The 16,989-nt window shown below is 35.7% G+C and overlaps 1 protein-coding gene across 3 annotated transcripts in view; it reads right to left on the bottom strand.

Annotated features, from left to right (window-relative positions):
- Positions 1-16,989, bottom strand: part of GABRB1 (gamma-aminobutyric acid type A receptor subunit beta1) — a 433,789-nt gene that overhangs the window by 415,169 nt on the left and 1,631 nt on the right. Inside the window, exon 1 of one of the 3 annotated variants that reach the window (XM_054485738.1) lies at positions 8,422-8,464. The exons of the other annotated variants lie outside the window; for them this stretch is intronic. The gene's annotated coding sequence lies outside the window, so the exon portion shown is untranslated. Of the gene's footprint in view, positions 1-8,421; positions 8,465-16,989 lie in introns of those variants that run through there. 3 annotated transcript variants of the gene reach the window in all.

The following is a 16,989-nucleotide window of genomic DNA, read 5'->3' as shown; positions in this document are numbered from 1 at the left end:
AGAGGCTAGGGTTGATTACCATGACAATGTTTAAACATAGGTAATCTCAAAAATACAAATTAATATCAAAAGCCTTTGTAGGGAAATGGGAGCTGGAGGCCATTATCCTTAGCAAACTGAGGCAGGAAGAGAAAACCATATACCACATGTTCTTACTTATAAGTGAAAGCTAAATGATGAGAACACCTGGACACATAGAGGGGAACAACACACACTGTGGCCTATCAGAGGGTGGAGGGTGGGAGGAGGGAGCGGGTCAAGAAAAATAACTAATGTATACTAGGCTTAATACAAAGGTGATGAAATAATCTGTACAACAAACCCCCATGACACATTTACCTGTGTAACAAACCTGCACATGTACTTCTGAACTTAAAGTTAAAAACATCAATTTGCATGATGATATTATATATATAAAATATTTAAAACAAAAAATAATGTTACATGGTATTTATTTTGTATACACATGTAAAAATATATAAGTGTGCATGAAATGAACTACAAAATTCAATATGATGGTTACTTTTAAATGAAGGACAGTGTAGTGGATACTCAGGAAGCTTTAATTGTATCTGTAATGTTTCATTAATTTATTTTTAAATTCTGAATCAATTTTGACAAATGTTAGAATTTAATAGTGCTCAGTGTGGCGTACCTAGATGTTTATTATATCATATTTTACTGTGGGATTTTTTTTCCTGTATTTGGAAATATTTTTAAAAATTGGCTTTTAATGATTGGGAAGAATTGTTATTGACGTCTATATAGCATATATAGTTGGTGGGAAGATTTATACTCATTCATCAAACATAAAATTAGATTTAGGTACAAATCTTAAAACTTGAAAAGGGGAAGTATTTCCCCTTTATGAAGAAGTGCATTTTACTCAGAGAATATGAATAAATGAGTTACCTTAAGATTGAAACTATATGAAAAATACAAAGTGAAGCAAGGCTTAATCAAACTCATGTACCCCACCACCATGACTGGAACATACCAGAACAGATGTGCATGCCCACAAATGATCTCTTTGGGAGCAGCTTGGCCTCTGAGTCTGAGTCTGATATGTTTCTGTTTCCCAAATGGTCAAACAAAACCATTTGGTCCCACTTGGGACCTTACCCTTATCCATTCTTGCACCTAGTTTTTGGCCCCAGGCAAGCAGTACCCAGGGTAGAAGTCCTCGGTTCAGCTCACATCCTTCTTGCTGTCCATTTTTCTCAGTAGTTGCTGCCCAGACAGTTCACAGCTGGGTTTAATACCTACAGCAGCTCCCTCAGTCCTGAGTGGGATCACAGGTCTAGGTCCAGCTCATATCTGTGGCCTTATTTTTGCAGCAACAATGATAAGGTGAGGTCTTGGGCAAAACAGAAAAGTCTTTGAAATTTGTCCCTGGGCCCTCCCACCTTTTTCTGCTAATGTTTCCCACACAGCTGCATTTCCTCTCAATTTTTAGGTACTTCGACCTTTGAACTTCATCTACCATTGAAACTGCAACTAGTCCAATGCTTTCACTTTCACTTTGACTAAAACTTACTCACACCAATGTGTTAACTCTCTAATGTTTTAACACTTTTAAGATTTTTACCTCTAGCTGAAGAAGGACTCTCTGTCAGTGGAAATGAGTTTAAAAAAAAGTGTCAGGTTCAAAAATCCAATGTGTGAGTTATTAATAGAACTAACACTTTGTTAGTGCTAACTATGTTCCAGGAGCTCTTCAAATAGTTTTAACATGTATTAACACATTTCATCGTTGATAAAAATCCTATGAAATAGGCACTATCATTGTCCTCATTTTGCAAATGACACTGAAACCCAGAGTGGAGAAGCAATGTTCAAAAAGTGAAACAGCTAAGAAGTTCAGGAGTCAGGATGACATTAGGTCAGAGCCAACAACATTCCAGCTTTGGGGAGGAAGATTCAGGAACTTTGCTACATAATAAGAATATATGGTGATGGCATGATAATTTCACAATAATAAAAGTTACTGGGAAATGTGGCAACATTTGAGTTGATCATATTTATTTGCATTGACAAAATAAGCTCTGCATTGCTTACCATATTTCCTTCATTAGTATGCAACACAATCATTGTTATGCAATCATTCACAGACTATTAGAGTAGGAGGCAGGAGACCTCTCTAACTACCATTAACTGACTAGATGTGATCTTTATTTTGTTACTTAACCCCTCAGGTTCTCATCTCTTAAGCAAGGATGAGGCAGAGATCTGAGCTAAATAATGTAAAAAGTTATTACTCCTCTAATAGTCAGCAAATGGGTTTGGTTAGCTTTACTGGCTATATTTTATTATAGTTTGTTGCTCAGATAACGTGATCATCTGATTACATCTTAAACATTTTTTAAAAAAGAAATACTTTGGTGATTGCAATTCCTGCTGCATTGTTTCATTACTTATTAAAGGAAGGACAAAACAGTGTGTGCCACTCATTGAGAAAGCTTCCTTGAGTATGCACCAAAGCAAAGGCTGGCTGAGAATCTGCAGCAAAACAGCCAAATTTATCCAGAGGTGAGCAGAAGCCTGGTTAAAATGTCAGCTGTGGTAGGTAAAGAATTCTTAGTTTATCTGCACAGGGTTGCACAGCTCATCCGAATGTCTTGTTTTGTGAACTGTTTGGTAAAGCCTTTAAAAAGGAAGCTTTCAAAGTATACACATCCATTTAAAAATACTGAATTTGGATGAAACTTTCAGTTGCTTATCAAATGGTGACCATCATCACATTCTTGGTTTTATTTATTTCCGTTCCAGGCTGGAGACCACCTGTTGAGTACTACCTCAATCACTCTGTGGTCAATACATAATGTTTTTGGCACACTTCTCCTTAACCAGTGGACAGGCCCTAAAACCCCCCAACTTAAATCACCTCAACCAACTAACTTCTCCACTCCTACAATCAAATTCCAGAGTACCTTTGGAGATAATCCACAACTGTATGGATTTTATGCTATCATATGACTTTGACATCATCTGGCCAACCAGAGGCCTCTTGTTAATGGTCATAAACATAGTTTCTATAACTGGACTTATTAGCTCTCAAGTTCTATTTTTTCTTCTCAAAAAAACGAAAATTGATGTTGTTCTTAATGTAAGCACATTAAACCTGGTAGATAGTGTTGATTACCTGTGTTAATGCATTAATTTTAGGTGTTATTCTTTAAAATTATATAGATAAGCCTATAAGGCAAATACATTATAATGGTAGTATTTTTAAAATTTTTAATTATTATGGGTACATAATGATATATATTTTGTGTGGTAAATGTGATGTTTTGATACAAAAACATATATTTAACTTTTTATAAATACATAATTTATATAAAATTTAATTAATAAATATTTTAAATATATTTATATTTTATCTTATATTTATATACAAAAATATTGAGTGTACAAAATGTAGTACCTGGCCAGGCGTGGTGGCTCACGCCTGTAATCCCAGCACTTTGGGAGGCCGAGGTGGGTGGATCATGAGGTCAGGAGATAGAGACCATCCTGGTTAACACAGTGAAACCCTGTCTCTACTAAAAAATACAAAAAATTAGCCAGGCGTGGTGGTGGGCGCCTGTAGTCCCAGCTACTCAGGAGGCTGAGGCAGGAGAATGGCGTGAACCTGGGAGGCGGAGCTTGCAGTGGGCTGAGATCCAGCCACTGCACTCCAGCCTGGGCGACAGAGTGAGACTCCGTCTCAAAAAAAAAAAATGTAGTATCTGATAGCATGACAGGGTGAACTACAGTTAATACTGCTGGCATTTTTAAAAGTCCAGTTAAAATATTGGCTGGGTGCAGTGGCTCATGTCTGTAATCCCAGCACTTTCGGAGGCCAAGGCGGGTGGATCACTTAAGGTCAGGAGTTCAAGACCAGCCTGGCCAACATGGTGAAACCTCGTCTCTACTAAAAATACAAAAAAAAAAAAAAAATTAGCTGGGTATGGTGGCAGGAGCCTGTAATCCCAGCCACTCGGGAGGCTGAGGCAGGAGAATCACTTGAACCTGGAAAGCAGAGGTTGCAGTGAGCCAAGATCACGCCGCTGCACTCCAGCTGGGGCAATAGAGTGAGACTCCATCTCAAGAAAAAAAAAGTAAAATATTTTATTTTTTCCTCAAATGATAGTCAATATTAGGAGTTTTATAGTTGGCATTCCTTATATTCTAACACAAACTTTCTACTCTCTTCTATTATTTCTTTGTAGAATCTCATCTAGCCCATGTCTTATTTACCATTTATCATTTCAAATGTATATTTTAAGTACAGAGCACTGTTCTAAGTGACTATAGGGCACCTTTGGTTGTCCCACAGTGATCGTCTCTAGTTTTCTGCCCTCCAACTTCCTGTATTCTGTATTTAATGCATGACAACACTCAAGCATGTAACCAAGACAAAAATCTGGGAGTCATTTCTTGTTAACAAATACCAACAATGCCCATCTTGCCACCTAAATATTTCTCTAATCTTTCCCCTTATTTCTATCTCCACTGCCACTATTCTTGTTCAAGCAACCACACTCACCTATAATAGCATAAGGGCAAATTGGCCTGCTTGTCTCTATACTTCTCTTCACTCTAAAACATTATTTACCTAATCTCACAATCATTCCTCCCTGGCATCTCAGCTGTAACCAGAATGACTATTTAAAAATACAAACTTGATTTTATATAAAATATATATATATATATACCAGTTCCAAGGTATACATCCTTTAATGGTACTCAATGCTGTTAGAATACAAATGTCTTAAGTAAGGCTTGCATCTCCTTGTTATCTGTCTCTCCTCTCCGGCCTCTTGCCCCAGCTTTTATTCATTCTCTAGAAAGATTCTCTGCTTATCTATTGCTATTGACTTCAAGATTAATTTCACAATGGTCAGAGAACATTCTTGGTACAATTTCTATTCCTTGACATTCTTCATTCTTTATTTGGCATGCTTTAAAACCCAGCATGTGGTCAACTTGAGATGAGGTTACACGTCATTTGAAAAGAATATATATACTCTGCAGTTATTAGGTGCAGCATTCTCTCTATGTCAGTGAAGTCCAGTTTGTTAACAGTGCTGTTAAAATCATCTATGCCTTTATTACATTTTTCATCTGTTTGTTCCTTTAGTTACTGAGAAGGGTATGTTAAAACATCCCACTATAATTAGAGATCTTAGTTTTGTCAATGTGTTCTTTAGTTTTTTAAGCTATTAATTGAGGTTCAGATAAATTGAGAATTATTAGATCATTCTGATGGGTTTACCTCTTTATCACTTTGAAATATCTCTCTTTAATAATATATTTTACAGATAAAGCATCCTTTGCTGGATATTAATATAATGACAAATGATGTGTACTTCACCTTAAAATTTTCTGTCTTTACATTTAAAATTTATCTACCTTATTTTCTTTTTCTTTTTTTTTTTTATCCAAACAGGGTCTCGCTCTGTCACTCAGACTGGAGTGCAGTGGCACGATCATGGCTCCCTACAGCCTCGGCCTCCTAGGCTCAAGCAATCCTCCGACCCCAGCCTCCTAAGTAGGTGGGACAACAAGTACATGCTACCATGCCTGGCTAATTTTTTGTAGGCTTTTCCATGTTGCCCAGGCTGGTCTCAAACTCCTGAGCTCAAGCGATCCACCTGCCTCAGCCTCCCAAAGTGCTGGAATCCCAGGCTTGAGCCACCATCCCTAGCCTAAAGTTTATCTCTTTTAAGTACACTTGAGATTGGTTTTTTTATTCAGTGTGGCAATCTTTATCTTTAATTGCAGCATTTACTTTTATATATAATGCAATTATTGAAATATTTGTCTTTTTGTCTCACTTAATCTCACTTGTTCCTGTTAACGTTCACATATAGCAAAACTTTGTGTTACAAGAAAAGCCAAATATGTTGAAAATAACATGTTAGTTACAGAATCTTATGCTAAACCTAGATATAATGATTTTTGATCCTTGGACTCTATAATTCCCCACTTGAAAAACAATATTTTTATAGCCACACATCTTATCATAATTCAAGTCACTATAATAAAATGCAAGTGAAGCAATTTGATTTTGGAATAATTTTGTATACATGATATAAGACATATTATAGATGCAATAGATGTACCTGACCTATAAAAGAAAATAGTTCCATCTTATGATCATTATAGGAAAGTTTTAAAAACGTTTTTAATTTTTTGGTACTGCAAACTCTGTGGGAATATGCACTCTGTATTATATGTATTATATATGTATAGTATTATTTTATTACGATAAATATCTTTCCCAAGAGCCCGACTATTTCAGCATAACATAATGAAGGGTCTGTCTGTGAAAGATTGGTAGCCTTATGAAATTTTTGAAAGATGAACCCAACCTAAAATCAAAATCTGTGGTCATAATTCAATATATCAGGGACAGAGAAAAACACACTTTTCGTCATAATTCTGTCGTAAATGATCTAATGGAAGGGATTCCATTTTCAAAGAATGTCCAAATGAGTCAGAAAAATAGTATCTGATTTTTACCAAGCAAGATAAAACAAAAGAAATTATTGCTTCTTTATCAGAAGATGTGAAGAAAAGCAGAATAACAAGAGCCTCCTCAAATCAGATACTTCCAAGTTTTTAAGTAAATAAAAAAATAAGTACAAGAAGAAATGAAAGAAGGGAGGAAAGAAGACATTTGTATTCATAAAGGTTAAAATGCTGAAAGTTTGGCTGCAAATAAGCCAGAGTAGAGGACAAATTAAATGAAGGCACAATTTTGCTAAGCCCCATTTGTTACAAGTTGACTCTCTTTAAGAGTTAGGTAAAGAAATTTGGTAGCCATTGCAGAAGCACTGGTTCCTAATTTTAGAGAACTTGCGGAGGGAGACGTAAAGTTCTCTGTGATTGACTAAAGGACATTTGTGGTCCTTGGACCTTCAGGAGGCTTTAAAAAAGCTGACTATAAGTTAAGGGAGACTGCCGATGGTTTTTACTTTATGACTGAAATGTTTGCATTGCTTTACCACTTTCTCTTTTAGCATCAAATGGATCCTTATCAGATACTGTGCTCAAACCACAAGTTTGCTGCATTTTCAGCATACACTGACATTTAAAATCTCACTGGATGGTCACTTCCTCACCAAGAACAGTTTTTGTTTGTTTGTTTGTTTGTTTGAGACGGAGTCTCACTCTGTCGCCCAGACTGGAGTGCGGTGGCTGGATCTCAGCTCACTGCAAGCTCCGCCTCCCGGGTTCACGCCCTTCTCCTGCCTCAGCCTCTTGAGTAGCTGGGACTACAGGCGCCCGCCACCACACCCGGCTAATTTTTTGTATTTTTAGTAGAGACGGGGTTTCATCGTGTTAGCCAGGATGGTCTCGATCTCCTGACCTCGTGATCTGCCGGCCTCGGCCTCCCAAAGCGCTGGGATTATAGGCGTGAGCCACTGTGCTTGGCCCTACCGAGAACCATTTTTAAAAATCACTTCAGGAAAGTTTCCGCATCTGGGACATTAACCCTAGGAGTCACAAAGCCAGGTGTGTCTGGCCTCCCCCTAGGCCCACTCTTGGCTTTGGCTCTCTCTCCATCTAGGTGATTGCATCTGCCTGCTCTTTAGCCTCTCAGAATTCACTGTTTCTATATATGCCTTAGCAACAATTACAAATCACTGCATGCCACTGACCTTCGAGGAAACACAAAACTATTGAAACTATAAGTATTAAACTTCAAATAGCAAACATATTGTTTTTCCTAGAAGTATAATTTTTAAACGTGGAAAAACTAGATGATATGGCATCAAATACACATTGACAGAATAAAACCAATTCTGGATTATAAACTACATAACTTAACAGATTCAAAGAGACTGTGTCATTGTTTTTTGTTTGTTTGTTTTTTTAAATCAAGTGTTTGGCCGCACCAATAGGTGGAATAGGCAGTCGAAAAGCAAGGTGTGTTTTGAGCATCTCAAACTCTTCCCATTCAGCCCTAAAGTATATCCTTTAATAGCCAAAGACATTGGAAATTATACCAGGGAACCTATTCTTTTTTTTTTTCAAAAGTATTAATATTATGCATTGCATGCCTGTATTAAAGTATCTCATGTACCCCATAAACAAATACACCTACCATGTACCCATAAAAACTAAAAATAAAAGGTAGTAATAATGATGCTCTATTGCTCATCATGCCTATAATCTTGACATAAATGTCTTGTCATTTTCTTAGAATCAATGCCTAGAATTGTAACCACTGGGAAAAATTAAAGAACTTTAAGAAAGTTTTAAATATATTATTGTAGGTCAGGCACGGTGGCTCACACCTATAATCCCAGCACTTTGAGAGGCTGAGGCAGGCAGATCACGAGGTCAGGAGATTGAAACCAACCTGGCCAACACGCTGAAACCCCGTCTCTACTAAAATACAAAAAATTAGACAGGCTTGGTGGCACACACCTGTAGTCCCAGCTACACGGGAGGCTGAGGCAGGAGGAACTGCTTGAACCCAGGAGGTGGAGGTTGCATGAGCCGAGATCGCACCACTGCACTCCAGCCTGGGGACAGAGCAATACTCCATCTAAAACAAAAACAAAAAACAAACAAACAAAAAAAGAACGTTTTAAATATATGATTGTACTGCCGCATAACATAATTAATGATTTCCTAAGTTGCCTGTAAATATGTGTGGGCTGACGTTGATCAAGAATAGGATTGAATTCCTGAAAGGGCATTGCATTTTAGGTTCAAAGCCCAATTTCCTAGACCTAAGGTTCCTCTTAAGGGAACTCAGAGATTAAATCAGCAGAATAAATGCCTCACTGGAGGAAGAGTCAGAAGACTGGGATTCCAATCCTGATTCTGGTAGTTAGCAATTACAGAAACTTAGGAAAATCATGTCGTCTCTCTGAGCCTCATTCCCATACTTAAAAGAATGCAGCAGAACTAGATGATTTCTCTGGTTCTGTTTTAGCTTTGCAATTCTGTGATGGAAGTGGGAAACTTGAATGTCAATATGGACATTTACTTTCTCCAAAACCTAAATTTGTCCCTTGTCTCAGTGTCTGTCAAGTCTGAAATGTGAGAGGTTTCTTTTGGTTTAAAATATTGTTATTTATTTCCTAAATAACAGTGAACTTCCTCCTGGATTCATTCCTTACATAAGCATATTAAGTGCTTAGAACTTGGGTCTTACAAGAATAAGTAAAACATCATCCCCATCCTCAAGAAACCAGTCAGTCATGAAAAGAAACCATTAGGCAAACGGTCCACAGAAGTACAACAGTCTGTAGAGACAGGTAACAAAACCCTTACCTGGGAGGAGGTAGATTTCACAAGTGATGTGCACTTAATCTAAATTTTAAAGATATGTGTTTTCCAGGTAGATAAAATAGAAAAGGATACTTCTGAGGCAAGACACATGTGAAGATACATGGAGGACTGAAAGCTTTAGTAGATTCAGACAATTTGCTACATAGAATTTATCACTAAAAGAACAAAGTTTTTTTTATTATAAAGCAAATAGGAGTGATTTGGAAGTCTTATGCTATCCATAAATCAAACATTCAACTTTTGCTCACTGTAAACTGTTTCCAATAAATAACTTTTTGTGGTATACTTTTCTATGGTAATGTCTCAAATCCTTCTCTGATATTTATCCTCATGCATTTTCAATATTAATCAATACTATTGATGTTCTCCTTCTATTCTTATGACATTCACTCCCTTTAACTCTCTCTTAAAATTATGGTTAATGCCACTCCATGCAGTAGCCACCAGATGGTAATGAAGAGCAGTCTGGCTTCGTAGTCTTTTGAGGACCAAATATTTCACCACTGTATCATGTTCAGGATTCACAGATTTGTTTGGAAAGTGAAAGTTTAATTCCAAACACTGTGTTGGTTTGATGGCAGGCTAGCATATATCTATGATACTTTAATCATTTAGTTTGCGTGTGTCTGATTTGTGTTATAGGTTCTGTGTTGGGGACTTAAAGATACAGAAAAAAAAACGCATACGTTTCTGCCATTGTGCTTTACTTTAAAGGTGGTTCTTATTTAAACCACCATAGAATGATTAGTGAAAATACATGTATTCTTTAGGTTTAATTTATGTTTTCTTCTGGTTATAAATATATTTAAAAGGGGAATTTCTTTATATCGCCAGTAAAAAAAAATGATAAAAATATCCAAAGCAAATATATACAATAAAATTGCATAAAATACACAGCACATTCTGCATATTTGTTTCTTGTGCTTATTAACTTGCCAAATATGCTCACTCACTACTTTTTTTCCCGAAGCTTGTAAAGTAAATGTTGATATTTTTGCAAAGGCTTAGGCCTATTTTTTTAAAAAGAGTTTTAAAATGTGTTTTACTTCAATGATTGTATGGTATATAATGTTTTCTTTCTAGTATTTTGTTGTCTCCAAAATCTCTATAGTGAGAATGCATTGTTTGACTGAAAAGTCAAAAGAACAAAATTCAAATATAATGATTAATTTAGAATCTAAGTAATAGTTCATGAAAGTTTAACATTTATAATGGCTCACATATCATGAGTTACTGTGTCATAAAAAACTGCCCATCCTAAGAGTAATAAAAACTATAAGTTGTTGTAAGATAAGGTTCAGAGTTCTGTAACAATTTCATATCACTTTTTGGAACAATTCAATGGCATTTGAAAGGTGAGAAAAATTTCAATTGAATTGACACACAAAATTTTACTAGAACCCAAAACATTTAATAAACATTTAATCTTATATCCCCATACAACTGTATTAGTTAGGATTTTCTAGAGAAATTGAACCAATAGAGTATAGATTATTCTATCTGTAGAAATGTTAAGGAATTGACTCACACAATTACAGGGGTTGGTAAACCCAAAATCCGCAGGGAAGTCTGGCAGATTGGAGACCCAGGGAATATCTAATGTTGCAGATCAAGTCTGAAGTCCATCTGCTGGCAGAATTCCCTCTTCTGGGAGGTCACTCTTTTTCTATTAAGGCCTTCAACAGATTGGATGAGGCTTGCCCAAATTATGGAGGGTAATCTGTTTTTGCTCAAAGTCTACCTATTAAAATCTTTATTTCATCTAAGAAATACATTCACAGAAATATTGAAAATAATATCTGGCCGGGCACAGTGGCTCACACCTGTAATCCCAGCACTTTGGGAGGCCAAGGCGGGAGAATCATAAGGTCAGGAGACTAAGACCATCCTGGCTAAAATAGTGAAACCACATCTCTACTAAAAATACAAAAAATTAGCCGGGCGTGGTGGCGGGCACCTGTAGTCCTAGCTACTCGGGAGGCTGAGGCAGGAGAATGGCGCAAACCTGGGAGGTGGAGCTTGCAGTGAGCTGAGATCGCGCCACTGTACTCCAGCCTGGGCAACAGAGCGAGACTCCATCTCAAAAAATAAAAATAAAAATAAAAAAAATTAAATTAAATTAAAATAATATCTTACCAAACATCTGGGTACTGTGATCCAGGCAAATTGACACAAAGTTAACCATCACACCATTCTTATAAAATGCTATTCAATTTGTTCTATGAAATATTTCAGGCATATGAAAAATATATATAATAGCTAGTCTTCAAAGATGGCCATCAAATGAATCACATCTCTTAGTATTTACATTTTTGTTATCCCCTCTGCATGAATCTGGTTTGACCCTGTTACCTGCTCTGACCAATAGGATAATGCTCTGTGACTTTCAAGGTTTGGTCATAAGAAGTCTTCAGCTTCAGCTTAACTTGAAATGCTTACTTTGGGAAAACCAGCCGGCATATAAAAAGTCTTACTACCCCAAGATCATCATGTTATGTGGAAATCCAAGCTGGCTAAGTAAGACAGGGGAGGTGGGGGGAGAGAGATCTCCAGCCAATTCCCCCTCCCTATCTGAAGCACCAGTCATGTGAAGCAATAAGCAACTTCAATGCCCAGCTCAGTCAAACCTTTAAATTATGCCAACCCCAGCCACTATCTATGCAGTGGGATGAAGGACCTCCAGGGAAAACCACCACATGAGCCTAGTCAAACTATGTGCACTGTGAAAGAGTATCGTAAATTGTTTTAAGCTAGAAAGTTTTATAGTGCTTTGCTCCACAAGAGAAGATGAATATAAAAAAAGTAACATAGTGAACACCTGAGTCCTGACCACCAGATTTAGCATATCTTAACATTTTGCCATATTTGCTTGAGATATTTTTAAAGAGATAAAGCTTACATAAACAGCTGAAATAGTCAATGTTTCTCTCCCTTATTTCATTCCTCTTCCTGCCACAGATACCCATTATCTCAAATTTGTTATTAATTTTTTCATGCAAATTTGTTCATATGGCTACACACATACCTACAGCATGCATAATGGTTTTTTTATGTTTTAAATTTTGTGAGTATTTGGCTGAAGGTATTATCATTATTGAGAGAAAGTGGTTTGCTCCCTGATGCACTAGAAGCCAATACTATGTCACTGAGTTTTTGAGAAAAGAAAAGCTTTTTATTGCAATTTGACTAATAAGGTGACATGAGCCCAGCTCAAATCTGTCTCCCTGTATTGGCTTTAAGGTAGTAATTTTATTAGAAAAAGTTTAAGGGGTGGATTCTGGAATTAGCAGGAGATTGATGGAAGGAAAGAGGAGGTCTGGAAAGTCCTTGGGCATGCACAGTTATCTCTTCATGCCTCCTCATGGGTCCCATGTGCAAATTTGGGAGGAGTTAGTATGAAACATGCAGTGAATATTCAGGCTGTGACGTCAGCATGTCTGTTCTCTGCCAAGTCTATTTCAACAGTCATATTGGCATTAACCCATTTTAGCTAGTTTTGTTATCTTATAAGCAGAGGGAGTTTTAGCACTGTTTCTTTTTTTATTCGTTATCTTGTAAACTAAACAATTTCTGTCAGTCATTGGTCTCTTCAGCTCTTTGGAGAATGATTTCTTTATTTTGCCTCTTGCTTATTTTGTATACATTTACTCCTGATATATTTATATTGAAACATATATCTTATTTCCTTATTTTAATTGTTGTCTAGTTCTCTCTTTACACCATAATGTAATGTATCCACTTCTCTGTTAAATGACATTTAATTTGTTTCTAAGTTTCCACTATTACAAACAATGTAACATATTTTAGATGTCTCCTCATGAACATGTTTGAGAGTTTCTTGGAGCTATAAAATTTAAATTAGATGGTTTGGTCATATGGTAAGAATATGTTAAACTTAAATATATTGGCAAACTGCTTTCCAAAGTGGTTCTATTAGTCCCTTATCAGTCTTGAAACAAGACATGACATTTTATTCATCATAAAATAGGCACTTGGCAACAAATTTAACAATGTTTAAATGGCCATCAAATGAATCATACCTCCAGTATTTACATCTTTGTGTATCCCCTCTAAATAAACTATGTGGGTTAATTTGGGGCACTATTGGTAATGCATAAATTATCATTGCAAACCATTACTATTAGGTGCTGAAAATAAATCTATTTCTTAACAATAGTATCATCTTTTTCAGAAACTAAAAATTGCACATACCATACATTTACACTAACATAATTAAAGGAATGTTTCTTGTAATAATTAGTACTCTGTACTAATTACACACAATCACACACACCATCTCACACACACAATCACGGCTCTTTGGAGTGGCACTTCTAAACTTATTCTGAGAGCTTATTTCAGAATTCAAGGTCTGATGAATAAAATAATGCTTCACACATTATTAGGCATCTTCAATTGAGCCTAAAAGTAGTTATTAAATGTATTACTTGGATTGTATCCCCTTAAATTTTATTCTTTCCACCTTTTTTTTTTTTTTTTTTTTTTGTAGACAGAGTCTTGCTCAGTGGCCCAGGCTGCAGTGCTGCAGTGCTGCAGTTCAGTGGCACAATCTCAGCTCACTGCAAGCTCTGCCTCCCGGGTTCACTCCATTCTCCTGCCTCAGCCTCCCGAGTAGCTGGGACTACAGGTGCCCGCCACCAGGCCGGGCTAATTTTTTTGTATTTTTAGTAGAGACGAGATTTCGCCATGTTAGCCAGGATGGTGTCGGTCTCCTGACCTTCGTGATCCACCCACCTCGGCCTCCCAAAGTGCTGGGATTACAGGCATGAGCTATCATGCCTGGCTGGCCTCCACTTATTTTAAAACTTCAGACTTTCAAATAAAACGAAAGCTGATATTGAATAACTAATATTTCTGAATGTAATTCAAATTAACATGAGATCTTGGAGACTGTTAAATATTGATATATTGTCTTAATGCCCAACTTGATCTCAGAAAATTATAAAAAATAATTAATAATCTAAAATACATACTATAATAGGTGACTTTCCAAATTTCATGTGTGAAGTTTATTCAGATAATAGTATTGTCACAATTTTGTTTTTTTCAAATAATTGCACTGAAATAACTAAATCTGCATTAACTATATGGCAAAAAATTCTTATTTTGACAGCAGTATTAACTGGTATTATGAAATGTTTACTCAAATACAATATGTTAAATTCCCCCAGATTAGGAAACCCTTGTACACTGTTGGTGGGAATGTAAACTGGTACAGCTATTGTGGAAATGAGATGGAGGTTCCTCAAAAAACTAAACATAGCACTATCATATGACCTAGCAATCCCTCTTCTGAACATACACCCAAAGGAAATAAAATCAGCATCTTGTAGAGATATCTGAGCTCTAATGTTTATTGCAGCATTATTCATAACAATCAAGATATGGATACAACTTATGTGTGTCCATCAGTGGATGAATGAATAAAGAAACTGTTATATGTATATGTGTATATGTGTATGTGTGCATATATAGGTATGTGTATATATATACGTGTGTGCATACATATATGCACACACACATCTATATATACAGCTTTATAAAAGAAGGGATACTGCCATTTGCAACAACATGGATGAACCTGGAGGACGTATAGTAAGTGAAATAGACCAGACACAGATAGCACAGAAAAATAAATATGAAATGATCTCACTTATTTGTGGAATCTATAAATAGTCAAATACATAGAAAATGAGAGTAGAATGGTAGTTACCAAAAGAGGGATGGTGGGGGGGAATTTAGGAGATACAGCTTGAAGCGTAAGAAGTTATAGTTATGTATAAGAAAGTTATCATTATTATATATTATATAATATATAATAATATGTTATGTATAATAAGATCTAATGTACAACATGAGGCCATAGTTAATAATATTTCATTGTTCACTGAACAGTAATTTGCTAAGAGTGTAGATTTTAGGTACTCGATCCTCACACACAAAAAGGTAACTATGTAAGGTGGTGGATATGTTAATTTGACTGTAAAAGTCATTTTGCTATATATTTATATCAAAACATCTTGTTGTATACCTCAAATACATACAATAAGAAATGAATGAAGATAAAAAATCTATAACTAGACAATGATAATAGGCTGGTATACAGGTAATATTTCAGTGGAAACAGTTTAAATACAAATGAGAAAAGGCATTAACTAAGAGAGTATTACATCAATTCTTCTCACCTATGCAAAATACAAGGGACAGAGAAATACATTAACATAAAATTGTCAATAGCTTCTAAATTCTTGGAACAGGAACATTTCAAACTGGGCTTATATCTACAAGCCTTCAGAATTTAAAGCAGTAATTCACATCAGTACCCTCCCCAAATGGTTACAATTGGTTCAATATTTACCAGAAAGAATTAATGGAAAAAAAAAAAGAGGAAGAGGTTGAACCCTTTCAGATTATTTACTTTATTACCACTCAAATATTTTGCATACCAAGCTCTTTGGACATATGATAAATTGACAATAAATGGGACCGAGTACCCGCAAGAGACTTACAATCTACGTGACAGTCTATGGAAACTGGCAATGGGGAAGCTTATAAAATGGGATAGAGATTTTTATCACACATTAACTACAAATATTCATTCACTTGTTTGATTGAATGTTCTAATATTTGAGTTATCTTTTATATTAAAATGTTGGTCCATACTACAGTTGTCCATGGCCTATAAGAACTTGATGAGAGATAAACAGTCTCACAGGAAAATGCACATACTTACATAACCACAAGATTTTGTGTTCATTTCCAAGGCATTTCGTAGGCACTGTGGGCTATAAAGTGTCCATCCTAAGACTTTAGCAGTTGGGCTATCTGTATTATTTGCATCTTATTATATCCCAAGTAAACTCATTTGTTAAATTTATTAAATACGACTGGCTTAATATAATGATATTTGGAGGTAGTGTACTTGGGCCCAATTCAAACTCTACTAAACCTAGTAATCAGAGGCTTATATCAACTTAAAGAAAAAAAAGGTACAGGTATGATTTTAACACCTTCCTATTTCTGCACAGCTACACAGACAATAATAATAATTCACTGACAATCCTAGGCTATCACAAATAGGAGTTTACATGGGAAACAATAGCATATTTATATTCATAAGTTAAGGTAAATTATAACTTTTCAGAATGTTAGATTTCTAAAAAAAAAAAAAACCCTCAAGTTAACAGGCAATATTTTTTTAAAGATTTCAGGCAGTGAAATTCAACATATATCTTCTTGAAGTAATACAAAAGTGGTGTAAATAAAAGACTGAAATAAAATGAAAAGAGATATAAATGTCTTTAGTATTATCTTCAGCTGAACTTAAATACTACAACCCAATTAACAAAAATATAACTGGAAGTAGCTACTCTGAAAGAATGTTCTTTTAATTTGAATATAATAGTTTCACAGATTTTAAGTTTGAATTTTAAAGATACGATATGAAACTTTTTCCCCAAAGCCATTATTTTGGGTTGTTAATTTTTTGATATGTGTATTTTTAAAATGAAAATTGCAACGGAAAGTGGTTTTGAAAATACCAATTTAGGTTTTAGAAAGTATAGGAAAAGGCTTACAAATGTAAGGCAGTGGCTTACATCTGTCATACCAGCACTTTGGGAGACAGAGGCAGGAGGATCACTTGAGGCCAGGAGTTTGAGGGTAGCCTGGTGA

This window comes from Pongo pygmaeus, chromosome 3 (genome assembly GCF_028885625.2).
Source record: "Pongo pygmaeus isolate AG05252 chromosome 3, NHGRI_mPonPyg2-v2.0_pri, whole genome shotgun sequence".
Lineage (NCBI taxonomy): Eukaryota > Metazoa > Chordata > Mammalia > Primates > Hominidae > Pongo > Pongo pygmaeus.
Note: the sequence above shows the minus strand (reverse complement) of the source record. Positions and strands in the feature narration are given on the sequence as shown.